General features: G+C 43.5%; 1 protein-coding gene across 1 annotated transcript in view; it reads left to right on the forward strand.

The window, feature by feature from the left end:
• The window catches only part of KIF9 (kinesin family member 9), a 1,188,236-nt gene that overhangs the window by 790,644 nt on the left and 378,516 nt on the right, over nucleotides 1-19,076 (forward strand). The gene's annotated exons all lie outside the window — the stretch shown is intronic.

Consider the following 19,076-nt stretch of genomic DNA (forward strand, 5'->3'; position numbering starts at 1 on the left):
TGCAAAAGGTCTGGGAGCACGTTTACCGTGAGTGAACACAACCAAATAACCTGTTTTACGGTTAGGTTCCCACTCAGGAGGGTCTACAACCATGTTTTAGCTCACTGTACTATTCCCAGAGACGAAATATCCATTTACATATCAGTCTGGTCCCACCCACCTGAGCAGTCCAGTACCGAAATGCTAGACAAGTCTCCTCTGAACAAGGGTACCAGCAGCAACCCCAGACATGTGTTTCGGCCTTGTTGGCCAGTGAGGTGAAGCTGTGCCTCTCTAAGCACAGTGAGCAGGGGGTCCACGTCTGGATTACCCTGGATAACTTAGGGTGAAACCCCAAGTCCCTAAACATATATGCAAAAGGTCTGGAGTCCCTCTATCGAGAACAAACACGGCCAAATAGCCTGTTCTACAGGAAGGTTCCCACCCAGGAGGGTCTACAACCACGTTTTAGCTCATTGTACCTTCCCTGGAAGGGTTGGATGTTGTGAAGTATTGTTCCTGGTAGTATGGAAGTATGACTAGGACAGGTTTCCCTTTCTTGGCTGATAACTTTGTTCAGGATTGAACAAGGGAGCAACCATCAGTGAAATTATGGTCAGACTGACAAAGGGCCAAATTGATGTGAACAAAAGCGATGCAGCATCTTTGTATGTATCATCTTTGTTTTATCATTTTTTAAATGATTGATATTACAATCAACACACAACTTAGGTGTTAGGGAAAGCCCACGGCATAACAACATGTCTTTAGTATGTCTGCTAGGATTTCTCCTACTCTAGCAAATGTATATTTGTATTTAGCTCATGCTTCCAACCTTGTAATTAATTGGCTGTCAAATTCCTTTTCCACAATATTATCAGGAAGTTAACTTGTGCATGTATTCTAAAATGTATGTAGGTGGCATTCCTACAGAAATCAGATCAAGCAGATGAGATTCACTGGATCAACCAATTTCTGGGACGTTGTAACAACCGTTTGAGCTACAAACATCACCAAATCAAAGAGGCTAGAAGACCATGTCAGGGGCTGATCTCACTAAAAGAGAGTACTGCTCTCTTCAACTTGGCCTTTGCACAGACACAAAGTACATTTTAGATTTAACAGTGCATCATTTTGAGAGGAAATGCTGATTTGTGCATTTAATAAAGCACAAATGATCTTATAGAGTACTTCTAGGCCATATAAATATGCAAGTGATGTACTATTTGTTGAAAACATATCTAATAAATAACTTTTTTTAAATATACTCCAGCCTGTTTGTTAAATATATATATATACCCTGTCATGTGACATTTGTGCAGTTGTATCTTTCGCAATGTCCCTCTGTTCTAACCTGCTCCATGCATTGCTATCTCAGTATTGAGATATCCCAAAGCACCTCTATCCTCACTTGTAAACATATAACATATATTACTATGCCACAACTGAGGCATTTGCAAAACCTCTTCCAATATACCTCTCTCCATTTTTTGTTTACATTTCTTTATTAAGTCTTTTTTAGCACAAGCAATAAAGCAGTCATATAATGCACTCACAACAAAGAGACATTAGTATAAAAGTAACAAATAACCACTCAGATAGAAACCGTGCAGTGATAAGCAGGGCGAACGAGATTCAGCCTTACCTTTTTAGGAGTACGAAAAAGCAAGAAAGGTGACTGATCACGCAGACCAGGTTTGACTCTTTACAACTTAGAGGAAACACAGCCAAGTGTTCTGGGATTCCCAACAATCCCAGTTGCCCAGCATGTGGGTGGCAAGAGAAGACCTGAAGCACTTTTTACTGTTTTGCCCGGCATATAAGGAAGTGATAAGGTCTACAATTTTGCCCGTTGTCAGGCATATTGACATTTGCCTTTACAGGCCGGCTTTACTTTTCCTTCTGACCTCTGACTTAGCACTAACAGCTTGGGCCCTCCTATCCTATCTGAAAAGAGCTATGTACCAGAGAAAGGGGTTTTAAGGTGAACAGTGAGGTTTTAATTGTGTTTTGGAAAATTGTTTTATACCTGTGCTGTATCAACTCTATTGTCAATACAGGGAAATGTCAAGGCCAAGCTTCAAATATGTGTTGAAATGACTATGGTGAATATGAATTCTTTAATATTGTTATGCTTGTGAGTTTAATGCGTAGTTATTTGAATAAACTTATTTGATGATGCATCCGCAAAAGCTCTTACAATATACCTCTATCCATTTTTTGTATAAATTCCTTTATTAAGTCTTTTTTTAGCACAAGCAATAAAACAGTCCTATTATGCACTCACAACAAAGAGTCATTAGTATAAAAGTAATGAATAATATATGTGGTTTTCTATAATGCAGACATACTGAGTCTGTCTTCATGGCAGTACTTGGCTGAGATCCAACCTTTAAAAACAACAAATTGTGTAGACACAAACCCAATCAACCTGTTGCCTGTGTGCTGCTCACTCCTTTCGTTGTGAATGTCGACAGTGTGCAGCGCTCAGGTATAGGCTAACGTGTTGTTGTCCAGGCTGCGTGCGCAGTCCTTAGAGTGTAAACTGATCCATTGCGCATGCGTGCCTGTGCAGGGATCAACGTCCATGGTGACTCTGCGTAAAGCGGCTTGGACCGCTGTGCGCATGTGCCAAGAAAGAATCCTAGACCATTGCACATGCGCGCAAAGTCTTCACATTGGAAGTTGTGATCAGATGGAAATTAGGGCAATTGAAAGGAATGCCAATCGTGGAAAAAACGTTAAAGACTAAGATGGTGGTGTCTTGAACTCAGTTAGTGGTAAGGCCCATAAAGTAATGGATGGATCGTCAGTGGGGGGTTGGAGAGCTCCTAAGCTCTTGTGTCAACTGGATAAATTGGAGACTGGAAGGGCTCCCTATGGTGTGTCTGAAAAAGGGTGGTGGGGTGGGCTAATAGTGTGCTGTGTGTAATAAACACAGTCTGTATTACATGAAAAGTTAAATTACAGAAAATATTAAGGACAAGGGAGGGCATGGAGTGTCCGAACCTAATAAAGGTAGTGTAAATGGTACACAAGGGTGAGATTAGAGGGAGGCATAATCCGTGATCGAAGTCTAGTGTAAATAAAATCTAACTATTTACTTATCCTCTTATCCGTAATTCAGTGATCCCCCCAGAGTTGGTGACCCCAGTGGGGGTGCAAGCCTCGGTCGAATTGTGTGCTGGTACTTTCAGGCAGGTTTAGGCTATACAAATGGCAAACATTTAGTTAAATAAGGTAGGAAAAGACAGTGGAGAGCAGAAAAAAAGAGAGTATTAATGCCTTTGTGTTTACAAAAAGACATTAAAATCATGATCTGAGTTGAGGCCATTCTTAAGGCATCTGAAGAGGCAGATCAGTTTAGCTTCCTCTTGTCGTAGTTTCCACTCTCTGTCACCGCCTCTTGGTCCGCATTTGATTGTTCTGAGTCCTATGAAGCGGATTTGTCTTTTATCCATCCATCTGGTGTTGTCTGCCAATGGTTGGCCAGGGGCAGTTTAGGGTCTTGTGAGTAGATGCTGTTGAGGTGTTCTCGCATTCTGATCCTTAGCTCTCTGATTGTGCTGCCTAAGTAGATTTCGTGGCATACGCATCTGATCGCATATATCGTGAATTTTGGTCTGCAGTTTATATGATCTTTGATCTTATAATCTTGGCAATTGCGAAACTTGGCGATTGTTGTTTTTTCTGCATAGTTACACGTTGAGCATGTTCCACATTTAGTGAAGCCATTTGTGGTTCTTTGTGTTAACCAGTTGGTTGGGTTATCCTTCTGTTCTGGCATGTGCGAAGGGCTTAGTAATGTTCGTAATGTGGGTGCCCTTCTGTATGAGATGCTGGGGTAAGGTTTCAGTTTCTGTTTTATGTCTTCATCCAGTAGTAGGAGTGGCCAATGCTTTTGTAGTATTGTTGTATTTTAGAACTATCTTGTTACAAATCTAATGGTTTCATCTTTGTTTCTGCTCTCTCTAATTTTTGGGGTGAGCAGTGTTGATCTTAGCAGGGCTTGTGTTTTTGGTTTCGCTTTGAAAAAAGTTTGAGTCTCATAACCCCTTGTTTTAAAACGGTTGTCTAAAAGTTCACATTCGTTTTCAAATGTTTCCAACGTGTCACAGTTTCTCTTGGCCCTTATATATTCGCCTTTGGGTATATTGTTGATAACTTATCTTCTGTGACAGCTTTGTGCATGGAGTATTGAGTTCACTTCTGTTAATTTTCAAAATATTCTGGTTGTAATTTTGTTGTTCTTTATCTCGATAGTAAGATGAGACATGTAATACAGATGGTGTTTATTACACACAGCACATTATTAGCCCACCCCACCACCCTTTATCAGACACACCATAGGGACCCCTTCCAGTCTCTAATTTATCCAATTGACACAAGAGTTTAGGAGCTCTCCATCCATCCATTACTTTATGGGCCTTACCACAAACTGAGTTCAAGACACCACCATCTTAGTCTTTAACGTTTTTTACATGATTGGCATTCCTTCCAATTGCCCTAATTTCCATCTGATCACAACTTCCAATGTAAAGTCTTCGCGCTCATGTGAAACTGCACGTTTTATCAGCACAGATTTTTTATGGCTGACAATCTCTTAACAGACAAATATGTCTAAGCTCTATTTTCAATGTAAATAAAGAACTTGCATGTCTAAAACCACAGAAATAACGTGTGATATCCTTCTATAAACAAGGGTGCAAATACCTACCTTGCAAGGTAACCAGGATATTCTATTTCAAATGTCCCCTTCAAGAGGCATTGGGTTTGTCTCTTCCAACCTGTGGCCTTGCAGAAACTAACAGATTCGAAGAGACCTACACAAGGAGTTTAGCACAGGAGTGTTCAATATCTAGGACCCAGTTTTCTCACCTTATACCTTATTATACTAGAGAACCACCAGTGCCCCAGCACCCTGCATAATGGCAGAATACTTACTATCGCGAACAGAGGATATCAAAGCCCTCTTTGCACCAAGAGGATCGACAGAGAATGCATTCAGATCTACCAATACTTCCCAAGAAGACCTTAAACACAAATTCATGAGACTAGAAAAACTCTCAACCAAGGGAATGAACAAATTCTAGGAGAAAACCACCATGCAGCAGTACTCAAACCAGCGGAAAATACCTAGAGGACTAAGAATATTAATCTTCCTAGACTTCGAAGACCCCAAAGATACAGATCTAGCAGACGCCTGGGAGAAAAACCTGATACAGAACTCTGCCAACATGATCCACCTACTTATTGACCATGTAGAAAGAGCACACATCAGATTGGTAGAACAAATAGAAGAACTAAAAAAAGAAATTGAAAACTGACGCACCGGCAGCTACAAAAGAGAAAAGCTACAGAACAATGTAGACTATCCTGAAAAAACATCAAGATGAAGTAAAAATGAGGAAACTTCACAAATTCTTCCGTGATGATAAAGACTATCGCGAAGACCGAGTTTTTACCTTCCAAGCCAAATATGACTTGGTCTCGAAATCGGGAGAAAGCAGACCAGGAAGTTCACCAGGAAGCTCTGAACCAGATAGTGAACCAGAAGAAGGTGAAAACACAGAACCCACAACCAACAAACTATCTTTTTTTGAACAAATCAAACGCCACAGAAAAGCCAACAGAACCAAGCTCACAAACTCCAAAACCGTCTGGTTTGCAGACCCACTAACAAATACATCAACTACACCAAACGAGGAAGAGGTGGAGGAACAAACAGAAGACGGCAACGAACTCGAAAAAGAAATGGATCAAAGACTAACGAGATCAAAAACACAGAAGCAAGTGGGACAGGGGATCAACAAAACCTAGTCATGAACCTCTGTGACAAAATACTGACACCATCAGAAACCCAAGTTCTAAACAGAGGCTTATCTTTCTCACCAACGAGCTGCAACGACTTTGTGGATATCCACATAGACTTGTTCAAATTCACAAAAAGACTGAAACTTAAAAAATTCTTTGCAACACAAGTAACCCCATATAAACCGCCTACTAAAATCGCTACACCTAGCGTTTTAACCATAGGAGACCTAAACACCATTCACCTATTGGCAACAATGGAAGAAAATGATGTTACAACAACTAAACAATCTTGCATGAAGGAACTAACAATTGAAGAAATCCCCATGAGAATACCGGAACTAAAGAGGAAATCAAAGTTTACGCCACAACTTTTCACAGAAAACTTCATAGACACATTTCAAGAAGCGGTTGCCTTAGACCTCCATAAACTGGAAGACATGAAAACATTGTACCACAAAAGAACTAACCTTGGCACTGCACAACGTCAGGCACTACAAGAACTACGGGCAAACAAAGATATCACCATCAAGGAAGCGGACAAAGGTGGTAACATTGTCATCATGAACACGAAAGATTACATCAAAATGGCAGAAACACACCTTAGACTCCCAGGAAACTATGAGAAATTGAAGAGTAACCCACAGCCTGGCATACTAATCAAACACAGGATACTTTAAAAAAAATACCACAAGCTGGGCCTACTGACAGATGATGAACTTGGCTATATAAACGCTAGCCACCCAGTAACTCCAACACTTTACTTTTTTCCAAAGATGCACAAAGCCTTTGAAGAGATACCTGAAGGAAGACCCATCCTCAGCAGAATAGGTGGTGTTACAGAAACCCTTGGACACTATATAAATAATGTGATCCAGCCAATAGTGACAACAATACCTACATATCTCAGAGACTCAATGCACACACTCAAAATCCTATCAGACATTGAATGAAAACCTGAATACCTCCTTGCTAAGCTAGATGTAAAGGCCTTGTATACATCAATAGACCATCAGTTAGCCCTACAAAGTGTAGAACATCTACTGAGCCAAGAATCAGCATCCTACTACGAACAGGTTGAAATGACCAAGGACTTCCTTGATTTCTCCTTAACCAACAACATCTTTCTTTTCAATGGTGATTACTGTCGGCAAACACGAGGGATTGCCATGGGAGCAAGCTACACACCCGCATTGGCAAACTGCTTCATGCATAGTTATGAAAGTAAGTTTGCACTGACAATACCTGAATACAAAGAACACCTCATCATATGGTTCTGCTTCATTGATGACATTATCCTGATATGGAACGGGACACAAAACCATCTAGAAGAATTTGTGAAAATACTTAACTACAACCAATTTGGAATGGAATTGACAAGCCATATCAGTGCAAACACTATGAACTTCTTGGACCTTACTATCGAGATAAAGAACAACAAAATTACAACCAGAACATTTTGAAAACCAACGGAAGTGAACTCAATACTCCATGCACAAACATTACTAAGCCCTTCACACATGCCAGAACAGAAGAATAACCCAACCAACTGGTTGACACAAAGAACCACAATTGTCTTCACTAAATGTGAAACATGCTCAAAGTGTAACTATGCAGAAAAAACAACAATCGCCAAGTTTCGCAATTGCCAAGATTATAAGATCAAAGATCATATAAACTGCAGACCAAAATTCACGATATATGCGATCAGATGCGTATGCGACAAAATCTACTTAGGTAGCACAATCAGAGAGTTAAGCATCAGAATACGAGAACACCTCAACAGCATCCACTCACAAGACCCTAAACTGCCCCAGGCCAACCATTGCCAGACACAACACCAGATGGATGATAAAAGACAAATCCACTTTATAGGACTCAGAACAATCAAATACGTTCCAAGCAGCGGTGACAGAGAGCGGAAACTACGACAAGAGGAAGCTAAACTGATCTGCCACTTCAGATGCATCAAGAATGGCCTCAATTCAGATCATGATTTAAATGTCTTTTTGTAAACACAAGGGCATTACTACTCTCTTTTTTCTGCTCTCCACTGTCTTTTCCTACCCTATTTAACTAATGTTTGGCCATTTGTATAGCCTAAACTTGCCTGAAAGTACCAGCACACAATTCGACCGAGGCTTGCACCCCCCACTGGGGTCACCAACCCTGGCTGGGGGGGGTCACTGAATTACAGATAAGAGGATAAGTAAATAGATAGATTTTATTTACGCTAGACTTCGATCATGGATTATGCTTCCCTCTAATCTCACCCTTGTTTTACAGTACCTTTTTTAGGTTAGGACACTCCATGCCCTCCCTTGTCCTTAATATTTTCTGTAATTTAACTTTTCATGTAATACAGACTGTGTTTATTACACACAGCACATTATTTTAATAATAATAATAATAATAATAATAATAATAATAATAATAATAATAATAATAATAATAATAATAATAAATACTTTATTGTGATATAATCCAAAATAGGATTTTACACAACTCATACATTTCTCATATACACAATAGATATGGATATAAGCAAAACAAAGGTATATGTAAACAAAACAAAATTGCAAAATGAAAAGAAAAGAAAGTACAAAATATGATACAAAACAGATAAAATACAATCTCTAATTGATCTAAAATATATTAACCTTATTTGTACAATGTTATGAATTGGATAACACAATTCATATTCATGTTCTCAAGGTTCTCAAAATATTGGAAGTTGACCAACCACCCATGTCCCATCCAGAAGTATATCTACTTTCTTCTTATAGAATATAGTCAAATGAATGGATGGATCAGTGTAATCCCAATATGGGGGGTGGGGGGAGGGGAAGCAGGAGAGGAAGGGGAAAGAAGATCATGAGGGAGGTAGTGGGGGGAGGAGAAAGGGGGGGTCAACAGGTGAAATGGGGGATCGACAGATCAAAGAATCAGAGAGATACCGTCAACCAGATATCGTTTTATATCTGGAGTAAGGGCTTGGTTTGAGACCATACCCTAAAAAGCGCTAGCTGGCGTCCTAAGGAGTCAGTGTTCAAACAGCCATACCAGAAGTCTTCTTCTCTTATCGTCTCATAATTATGGACCCATTTTCCATATGCACTCATATATATAGTACCCAATTTTGAGCAGAGTGTTAGTACATGCCGGGTGGATTCAAGTACTCCTACTCTCTGTCAGATTCGACAGAGCGTACCCTCACGTGGAATCTTCAGCCGAGGGCCGGTGATATAAGAACCAGTAACTGATTGGTTCTTAGTTTCAGTAAGAACTGTCTTACTTCAAGAGCCGGGCATAGGAATAGGTAGGCCTGTGGTTTTAGATATCTGTGCATGACATGTGAGACTGCCTCATATCCACTCAGCTTGGATAGGTGGTCTGAATTATTTGTCTTCAAATGCTTTTTTTGGTGGACATAGGGCAGATGTCCCCATTTTTCTTAGGCCCAGTCAATCTCTCTAAATAATGATTCATTCAGCTCTTTATATGTACTGCCCCGTGGATGTTTTTCTGAATCATAGCTGTTCCCTGCCAATCTGAGCAATTTACAGCAGGGATCTGTTTGTGCTTTCAGGTAGAAAGAGCCTCGCGCACGCAGAGCCATCCCTCTCAATGAGATAAGCCCCAATTCTAAACGCAGATATTGGACCGAGCAGGAAGGTCCCAGACCAAACACAGTACGCCAATAATGGCCTTCTAGGATGTTAAGCCATGTTAGATCTTGCATGGACAATGCCTCCAGGCCATACAAAATTGCGGGTACAAAGCATTGCTGGTACAATTTCAGAATGCCAGCCATACTAAAACCTGCTGTGCCCTTTGCAAATCTACAGGCTTGGAGGGTGAGCAATTTTGCTCTCCGTTTTTTGTGTCTTATTATGGCTTCGTAGTCTGACAATGCTTTAAAGTCCAGTCCCAAATAGGGATATTGCTCCTCCATTGCAATAGTTCCCACAATGGAATCTATACCAGTTTGTCTAGGTTCTTTTCGTGCAATAGTCGTTATTTTTTTCTTTCCAAATTTATAACCAGTCCCAGCTGTGTAGAGTAGGCTAATAGTTTGTTCAGTAGGTTCTTAATGCCAGACATTGTGCGATCAAAAAGGATCAGATCGTCTGCATAGAGCATTCCCGAAATTGGGGTCTCACTCAATTTGGGCGGGCAATTTGACTTTGATGACATACGGTCCAGCAGGTCAGCTATATATAGGTTGTATAGCAAAGGCGCAGTTACGCAGCCCTGCTTAACACCCATATTAATGTAGACCTCATCAGTAACCTCGCCCCGATCATTAAGTCGGACCCTGGTGATGCGCATTATTAGCCCACCCCACCACCCTTTTTCAGACACACCATAGGGACCCCTTCCAGTCTCTAATTTATCCAATTGATACAAGAGCTTAGGAGCTCTCCAATCCCCCACTGACGATCCATCCATTACTTCATGGGCCTTACCACTAACTGAGTTCAAGACACCACCATCTTAGTCTTTAACGTTTTTTCCACGATTGGCATTCCTTCCAATTGCCCTAATTTCCATCTGATCACAACTTCCAATGTGAAGTCTTCGCGCGCATGTGCAATGGTCTAGGATTCTTTCTTGGCACATGCGCACAGCGGTCCCAGCCGCTTTACGCAGAGTCACCATGGACGCTGTTCCCTGGACAGGCGCACATGTGCAAGAGATCAATTTACACTCTAGGGGACTCCGAACGCAGCCCGGACAGCAACACGTTAGCCTATACCTGAGTGCTGCTCACCGTCGACATTCACGACGAACGGAGCGAGCAGCACACAGGCAGCAGGTTAGTCCGTACGAAACTGCATGTTTTATCAGCACAGATTTTTTATGGCCGACAATCACTTAACAGACAAATATGTCTAAGCTCTATTTTCAATGTAAATAAAGAACTCACATGTTGAAAACCACAGCAATAATGTGTGAGATCCTTCTATAAACAAGGGTCCAAATACCTTCTTCTTCTTCTTCTTAATTATCGGAAGCGTGGGCGGACCCACGCAGGCGCTTCCCCATCCTATAGGATGATGTGCACCGCACCCACTAATTATTATTTGGCTCCATTTAAGCTCACAACTCCTCCCACCTCCCCCCGTCTGTCTCACAAAATTCAACATCACACTACTCCTCCTCCTGCCTCTCTCCCCATCACCTCCCAGTATAATCCTCTCACTCAGCTCAGCCACTCCCAACGCATTCAACCGAACCCTCATCAATTCTCTCTCCGTAACATGTCTTTCACACCTAATCAAAAAATGTCCCACCGTTTCAGGTACCCCACACACCGCACAGTCCCTTGATTCACGCTTCCCTATTCGAAATAGACAGTCGTTCAGCCCCACATGACCTATCCTCAACCGATTCAGCATCACCTCCTCCCCCCTCCTCCATTCTAAACTCCCTGCATCCACCTTCACCGACACTTTCCCACGAACACCGAACATCCACCTGCCCTTCACCCCATTCACCCACCTCTCCTGCCATTCATCCAGGACCCGTCTCATCATCACAGCCTTCACCTCATTCATACTCAAAGGCAACCTCACATCAATCGCTCCCCTCCTCATACCCTCACCCGCCGCCAGATCCACCAACTCATTTCCCGAAATGCCACTGTGGCTGGGAACCCACGCCAACTCTAAATCCATACCCCCACGCACACACCGATCAATCTTCATCCTAATGTCCAAAATCACATCCTTCCTATCACCATCCCCTGCCACAATCGCCTGTAACCCACTCAATGAATCTGAGAACACCACCACTTTCTCATACCTCAACTCACACACTCTGTCAATCACCAATGCAATCGCCACCAACTCAGCCGTACAAATAGACACATCATTCGTCAGTCGTCCTATTTTATACTCCCCAATGTTTTCTATATAATACGCCATTCCCACTCTCCCAGACATAGGATCCTTTGAACCATCCGTAAACACCTTGTATCCTTCCTTTCCTGCCACATACTCCTGACCCAAAGCTTTGATCTCTCCCCGCATACCTCTCTTCTTCGATACCACATTTGCCAACTCCAAACACACCTTTGGAGATCTCATCATCCACCTCGGCCTTCTCTCCAAATCCGTATCTGTCACAATCATCAAATCACCCACACCCCACTGCACTCCCTTCTCCCACATGTGAAACCCAAAAGTGCCCCCCTTCTTCCTCCACCGATCCCTATAATAGTCAAACCTCCAGTTATACTTCAAACATTCACGCACCGGATGAGCCACACTCTTCGCACTACACTTCACCCACCATCTCATATTTAACGCATCCCTCCTCAACCCCAATGGCATCTCTCCCACAAGCACCAGAACCGCATTCACTGGGGAGGACCTCATCACACCCGAACATACACTCAATGCCCTCGCCTGTACTCTATCTAACCGCAACTTCTGACTTGACGTATAACCCACTGACACCTGACACCCAAAATCCATCACACTCAAAATCAACCCCTTATACAACATTCATAAACACTTCTGTTGCGCACCCCATTCTTTCCCAGTCACCGCCCTCAACAAATTCAGCCTGCGTTTAGGTCCAAATACCTACCTTGCAAGGTAACCAGGACATTCTATTTCAAATTTCCCCTTCAAGAGGCATTGGGTTTGCCTCTTCCAACCTGTGACCTTGCAGAAACTAACAGATTCGAAGAGACATGCACAAGGAGCTTAGCACAGGAGTGTTCAATATCTAGAACCCAGTTTTCTCACCTTATAACAAACCCAATCAAACTTTGCAGCTGAGCATCAGGCTATTGACCTATGCCAATGTGTTAAATTACATATGTGCTTAAAACAGTTATTATAGTTCAACATCACAAGGGGTGCACCTTGAATTAACAGTCAAGTAAATCATTACCTGTACAGCAGCAAGCATCACAAAATGCAAGACATAGCTAGACCTAATGAGGATATATATTGGTAAGACAATGGAGTTAAGAAGCTTCCCCATTCTAGAGATATATTAGGAGCACCCTTGCTTCTCATTTTTTGTCATAAAATCTCTGCTCTTTCATAGCCTACTCCTCTATTTCCCTAAGCTGCCTAGGATGCAGTAGAGCAACAAAGGGCAACATCCAGCATATTGCTATCAAACTTTTTGCCAAGATGCCACACAGCAGAATAAATGTGTGTGTTTCTTTATGATTTTTTGTTCTTGGAATGAAACCTAGCAGGCACACCTCAAGCCTGAGTAATTGTGTTCTCCCTGTTGTCCCATGCAAGGAGTTCGCCACTTCCCTCCAAAATTCAGCAATTACTGTGCAAAAGCAAATCAAGTACATGAAAGGCCTCCTCTGTCCTACATATCAGGCATGTTCTCCGAGGTCCGCCATACAGTCTGTGCTTTGGACCTGGTGTAACATGAGTACTGTGTAGAATATTGTGCTGTAGATGTTTGAAACGGCTGTTACCGGAAAACGTCTTCAATAATGAACATGTTGTGCTCCATTCCATATCAGAATACTCATTTCCTATGCCAGCTTCCCATTTCCCTATGCATTTCAATGGAGGTATGCCAGCATCAGAGTGAATCGAAGTTCAGAGATTAGACACCACATGTCTCCACTTGCCCATGGTGTTAAGTACCTCGAATAACCTAAATATTTTAGGTTTGTCCCATGGTCCTTGTTACTTTGAGCATCATTGAAAATCATAACTAATAACCACATGGAATATGGCATTCCACCTGAAATCGATAAACGTTAGGTCTTCCGGGGCAATAGATACCTAGCTTCATTACAGCCTACCGCTCGCCCACCCCCGTCCTCACATTAACCCCCTTTGCTGCCTCTGCAAAAAGGTTCAGTACCCAAAATGCACTGGGAATAAGGGATTCTCATCTCCTGCAAATTAAGGCCCGCCCCCAAACTCTCCTAACTAACATGAGCAGATTTGTAGGGCAAATGCCACCTGGTTTATTCCCCCCTAAGAATAAAGCCCCTTTTTTGAGTGGAAGAGTTGCCAGACTCTCACACCAAATGTTCACACCAACTGTTAATTTGGGAAACCATTGTTCCACATATTGAATTTGGGAAGTCTGAAAATAAGCCTAAAAATCTACAACCCCATTAAACCACTGCCAAATGAGTGCTTTCATGCCTTGAGGGACACTCAACATCTATTCTCCCGCCAAACCCCAAAGCAACCTTACCAACCAATTTCCCTGAACCAACATGTTAGGATATGGCCCAAAGCCCCCGCAAAGATGTACAAAAGCCTTGGTTAAATTACCATTTTGTAGTATGCCATGCACCCAATCATAGAAAGAGGCAGTTTAACTCAGAGATCGATTCATCGGGATACTCCCACAATGGATACATGCCCATTATGCTGCAATTGATTCAAGATACAGTGATGCATTTAAATACTCAAATCTTAAATTTAATTAGAGCCTAGGAAGATCTATAAGAGAAGCAGAAGCCAACCTCCCAAAAGGGAAGAGACAGGATCTTTCCCAATGTATCCTCATCCTTCATCGGAGTCGAAAACATTCTATAATTTCCTGCATGTCTGGAACATTCCAGGATGACTCTTTGGGGATGAGTAACAGGTTGTCTGCATGCAATGCTCTCTTCCCTGAAATCAAAATCCCCTTACTTGCTGGAGTACCATTTTGCTCCCACTTCATTTTGTGAGCTTAACTTGTCTGGAATTTAAGGGAAGTGGTATGGTGTATTAAGAGTGTGATTTTTAGACTGCTTATAATAGTGTAATGTTATATAACTGAAGAGTGACATAAATGTATATTCTTTTACTTGAAAACCTTGAGTCAGTGTTTGCCTGAATCATAGTAATTGCTGTCCTTTGTGTAACTATTTGATACTGCTCACTTACTCTTGAGATAAGTCTGGCTGCTCAGCCACTGCTACCACTTTAACTGTATAGTACAGGCTTGTACCAAAGGTGAAATTGTACTGTCACTTGTAGTCTTAATTGTGTGTGGTGTTCCCAAAGGGTACTGCATATAATTCTGCCTAACACAATGCAACACGGTCAGGGGTGTGAACAGCTGCGATTACAACATTGTAGGCAGTGAAAGAGGGAAAACAGCCATAACAAGACAGCATGTCGGGCACCGGGGACAGCAAAACATCAGTTGTGGGATGAGTTTGGGTTATTTAGTCTAGGCCATGGGTTGACAGCAAATAGCTGTGGAAGAGGCACAATTGTCTCTGGGTTTACAGTTCATAGGTTGCTGAGAGGACCAGCGTTCTTCCATTTCTGAGGCCCATGTGACAGCCCGCAGCCATTGCGCCACCATTGGGCTGTGGGGCGCACCCAGAGCAGCAGTACTTCTCGGACAGCCAAAGACGAACAGAGTCTAGGCAGCTTACAGGAGTTACAAGGTAGTTGTTCATACTGATGGAACAGACAATTTGACGGGGTGGGTTTAATGCCCGGTTAAATATCACTGACATGACCTTGCAGACTCTGTTCCAGTAATCTGCCAATCCAGGGCAGCTCCAGATCATGTGAAGGTATCCTGCCCCCTCATTGTGGCATCTGGGACATAGGTCGGGACGGGAGTGGGAAAATAGATGTAATCTGGCCGGGGTATAATGGAATCTATGTAGAACCTTAAATTGTATTAGCTGGAACCTGGAATGATCGAGCACATAGATTCCCACATTTCATCTGTAATATTCATTTTGAGATCCCTGGCCCAAGCCTTCCAGTGCCTAGTCAAAGGTTTGCTATAGTGGCTCTTCAGTGCATTAATTATATAGTGTGGCTACACATCCTCGTACAGAAGTCCCACTAATAATGGCGTCTAGTATTGGCTCATCGGGTGGTTGTATTGGGAAGTCAGACCAGGTTTTTTTTGTAGTGCGGCAAAGCCCTGCATATTGTAGCCATGGCTGCGCGCGTCTGTGGGGGGCCAGGCAGGTCCTGAAAGGTAATAAAGTTCTCCATCCTGTACATGTCACACATCGTCTCATATGCATCTGAGGCCCACCGGTCCAATTCTAACTTGCTTACGTTAGGGAGCGATGGAAAGAAGTTCCATAATGGGAGATTCCCGTGATATGGGTGGTGGTTGCCCACCAGCTTCTGCAGTCTCCCCCAAGCGATTGCAGTCACCTGGGTGGGGTCTGAGGTATCAGCGTCTACGTATTTAGATGGAAGTGTCAACAAGCAGACATTGCAAGAGCCCGCCGAGAAGCGTTCGATCTTTATGTGTGGGTGTCTACATCAAACCAATAGGCTGCATAGGGTGCATGTGTGGCAATCCAGTATCTTTCGAAATCTGGGGCGGCTAGGCCCCCCTGAGCATAAGAACGTGTCAAGGTTTCCCACTTAAGTCGGACAGCGCCAGCAACCCACATAAAGTTGTTAATCACCATCTTTAGTGTGTCAAAGAATGTCCTTCCTGGCCACAGCAGGACATTTGAGAAATAGTAAAATAGCTTGGGGAGAATAATCATTTTAAGAAGTGCCACGCGGCCCGCCACTGCAAGCAGAAGTGTGGCCCAGGCCTGTAACCTGGCCTCGAGCTTAGGTAGGTATGTCCTATAGTTACTGGCATAGAGGGATCTGTTGTGACGAGTTACTGTCACCCCTAAGTATTTGATCTCCACTGGGGACCAAGCAAAGCCCAGAAGGTCAGGAGGGGGGAGCCGTGGAGTCAGTAAGCGGGAGCAGTTCTGATTTAGCACAATTTACTTGCAGCCCAGAAAGGACACCAAAGAAGAGTACTTCCTGCATGACCGGTGCAAAGTGCCTAGTCGGGTCGCGGATAAAGAGCAGGGCGTCGTCAGCATATAACGAGATGATCTCCGGCTCACCAGTCAGATGGATCCCCCTCTGTGCATGCCTACTACGGATTGCGTCTGCAAACGGCTTCATTATTATAGTGAACAATAGGGGAGTCAGTGGACAGCTCTGCCGGGTCCCACTGTTTATATTGAGGAGGGGGAGAGGACACCATTGATATTGACTCTTGCTGTGGGCATCGTGTATAATAAACAAATCCATGATACAAACACAGGCCCGAAATTGTATTTTTCCAGGACCAGCCACATAAATTGCCACAAAACCGAGTCAAAGGCCTTTTGTACATCTAGGGCAGCAGCTACCGCTTGAGCCTTTGGCTTGATTTGTGCCAGGATGTTAAAGAGGCGTATCAGATTTAGTGCTGTGGAGCAGCCCGGGACGAACCCTGATTGATCAGGGTGTAAAATGTGTTCCATATATGGAGCCAAATGCAGTGCCAACACCTTGGTGAATATTTTAACATCAGAGTTTGTAAGTGAACAAGGGCGGTATGATCCGCATTGTTCTGGAAGCTTGTCTGGCTATAGCAAAACAGTAATCACTGCTTCCCGTAGCGTGGGGGGAGAACCTCTAAGGTGCACGCTTCCTCCCATAAAGAGGCCAGCCTACGGACTAGGGAGGATTTGAAGTGTTTATATAACTGCATGGTAAGGCTGTCTGTCCCGGGGGCTCTATTAGGTGAAAGCGCGTGTATGGCTCGGGATATTTAGTCAGAAGTAATAGGACAGTCCAGGTTTATTTTGGTGTCCTCCGATAGTATCGATAGAGGAAGACTGTCTAGGTATGCCTCTATTTCGGAGAGGGTGGCTGTATCAGAGTTAGTAAAGAGCGCAGAGTAGAAGGTGTGAAACACATGGTTCACTTCAGGTGTAGAGTAGACCACCTGGTTTCGATGCGCCCTGGACTGACGTGATACGTTGGCTCCCGTGCGCTTATCTGACAATCTCAGCCAGTAACTTCCCGGGGCGTTCTCCTTTACCGTACTTCCTAGCCTGGCCTGGGTTGTCATGGAATTTCAGTTTCCTATCAGCATGCACTCAGAAGTTGTCCAGCTCGTGTTGAATTTTTCCCAATACCACACTGTCTGGTCTAGATGCATATATCTGCTCTAGGTGGGATAAGTTGGTTTCGCTAGAGTGGATATCCCTACGGATCTTTTTGAGAATACTTGATTCCGTTGCCAGAGTGACCCAGCGTATATATAAGCCTTGAAGGCCTCCGTCCACCGAACCTGTGTTTATCTCAAAGTATTCATCCATCTGTTTACTTATATCTGTCACGGAATTCCCCCTTTCTAACCTGGGAGCGATCCTTGTAGGATTTCTTGGGCAGTGTCTTCTCACGCACGGACCTGGTCTTGTATAAGCCCGCGCGAGCCTCTTCTGGCTCCAGCGTGCGTTCAGAGCTCCAGGATTCAGACACTCCGGGATCCAGGAACCAAGAGGGTAAGCACACAGCACACGAGTCCGGGAATCAAGGAGGAAGGAAGAGGGTAATGGGAATGGAATTAGGAGGTCCAGGAACAAGGACAACAGTGTAGCGAACTACGGAGCACACGTCTAGTCTCTGCTTGCAGTAGCATTGAGACGCGCGGGCCCGCACAGCCTATTTGTAAATACGCTACGTCTGATGTAAGGACAAGGAAGATGTTGCACGTTAGACGGCCATGTTGGGAGTTGTGACAAGGACCATGAGGTCCAAAAGGGGCGTGTTCTGCGGATCATGACAGCATGCCCCCTCCAAAGACTTGTTCCACCGGGTTTGCCTGGGTGTATGAGATGGTATCTTTTGAGCAATCGAGGGGTATTCAGGTTAGAAGCTGGTTCCCAGGTTCTTTCACTTGGAGGATATCCTTTCCATTCAACCAGGTATTGAAGCTGACCCCGTTTATACCTGGAATCGCATATTCGGGACACTTCATATTCCACTTGGTCGTTCACCACCACCGGAGGGGGTCTGCAAGATTTCCGGGAAGATCAGATGTAGGGTTTTAATAAAGAAGTGTGGAAACTGGGTGAATCTTCTTCCAGGAGTCGGGTAGCTTGAGTCGGTATGAGACAGGATTTATGATTTCCTTGACGGGAAATGGACCATAGTACCGGGGGGACAGTTTGTTTGGCCGTAAGTGTCAGGGTAGTAGCTTCAAGGACAACCAGACTTGATCACCAACTGCATATGAAGGCCCTGGTCTTCTTTTAGAATCAGCATTTTGTTTAGTTCGTATTCTGGCCTTCTCTAAGTGTTCCTTGGCTTCTTTGTGTACATTGATGAGTGTTTCCATCCAGGAGTCAACGGTAGGAACAGGTGTGGGATGTGGAAGAACAGAGGGTAACACTGATGGATGGAATCCTTGACTGCAATAAAAGGGGCTGGTGTTGATTGCCGAATGATCGGAATTGTTGTATGCAAACTCAACCACGTGTATTATGAGCGACCAGTCGTCCTGAACCTTAGTGGCGAAAC

This window comes from Ambystoma mexicanum, chromosome 2p, assembly GCF_040938575.1.
Source record: "Ambystoma mexicanum isolate Mex_15411 chromosome 2p, UKY_AmexF1_1, whole genome shotgun sequence".
Classification (NCBI taxonomy): Eukaryota; Metazoa; Chordata; class Amphibia; order Caudata; family Ambystomatidae; genus Ambystoma; species Ambystoma mexicanum.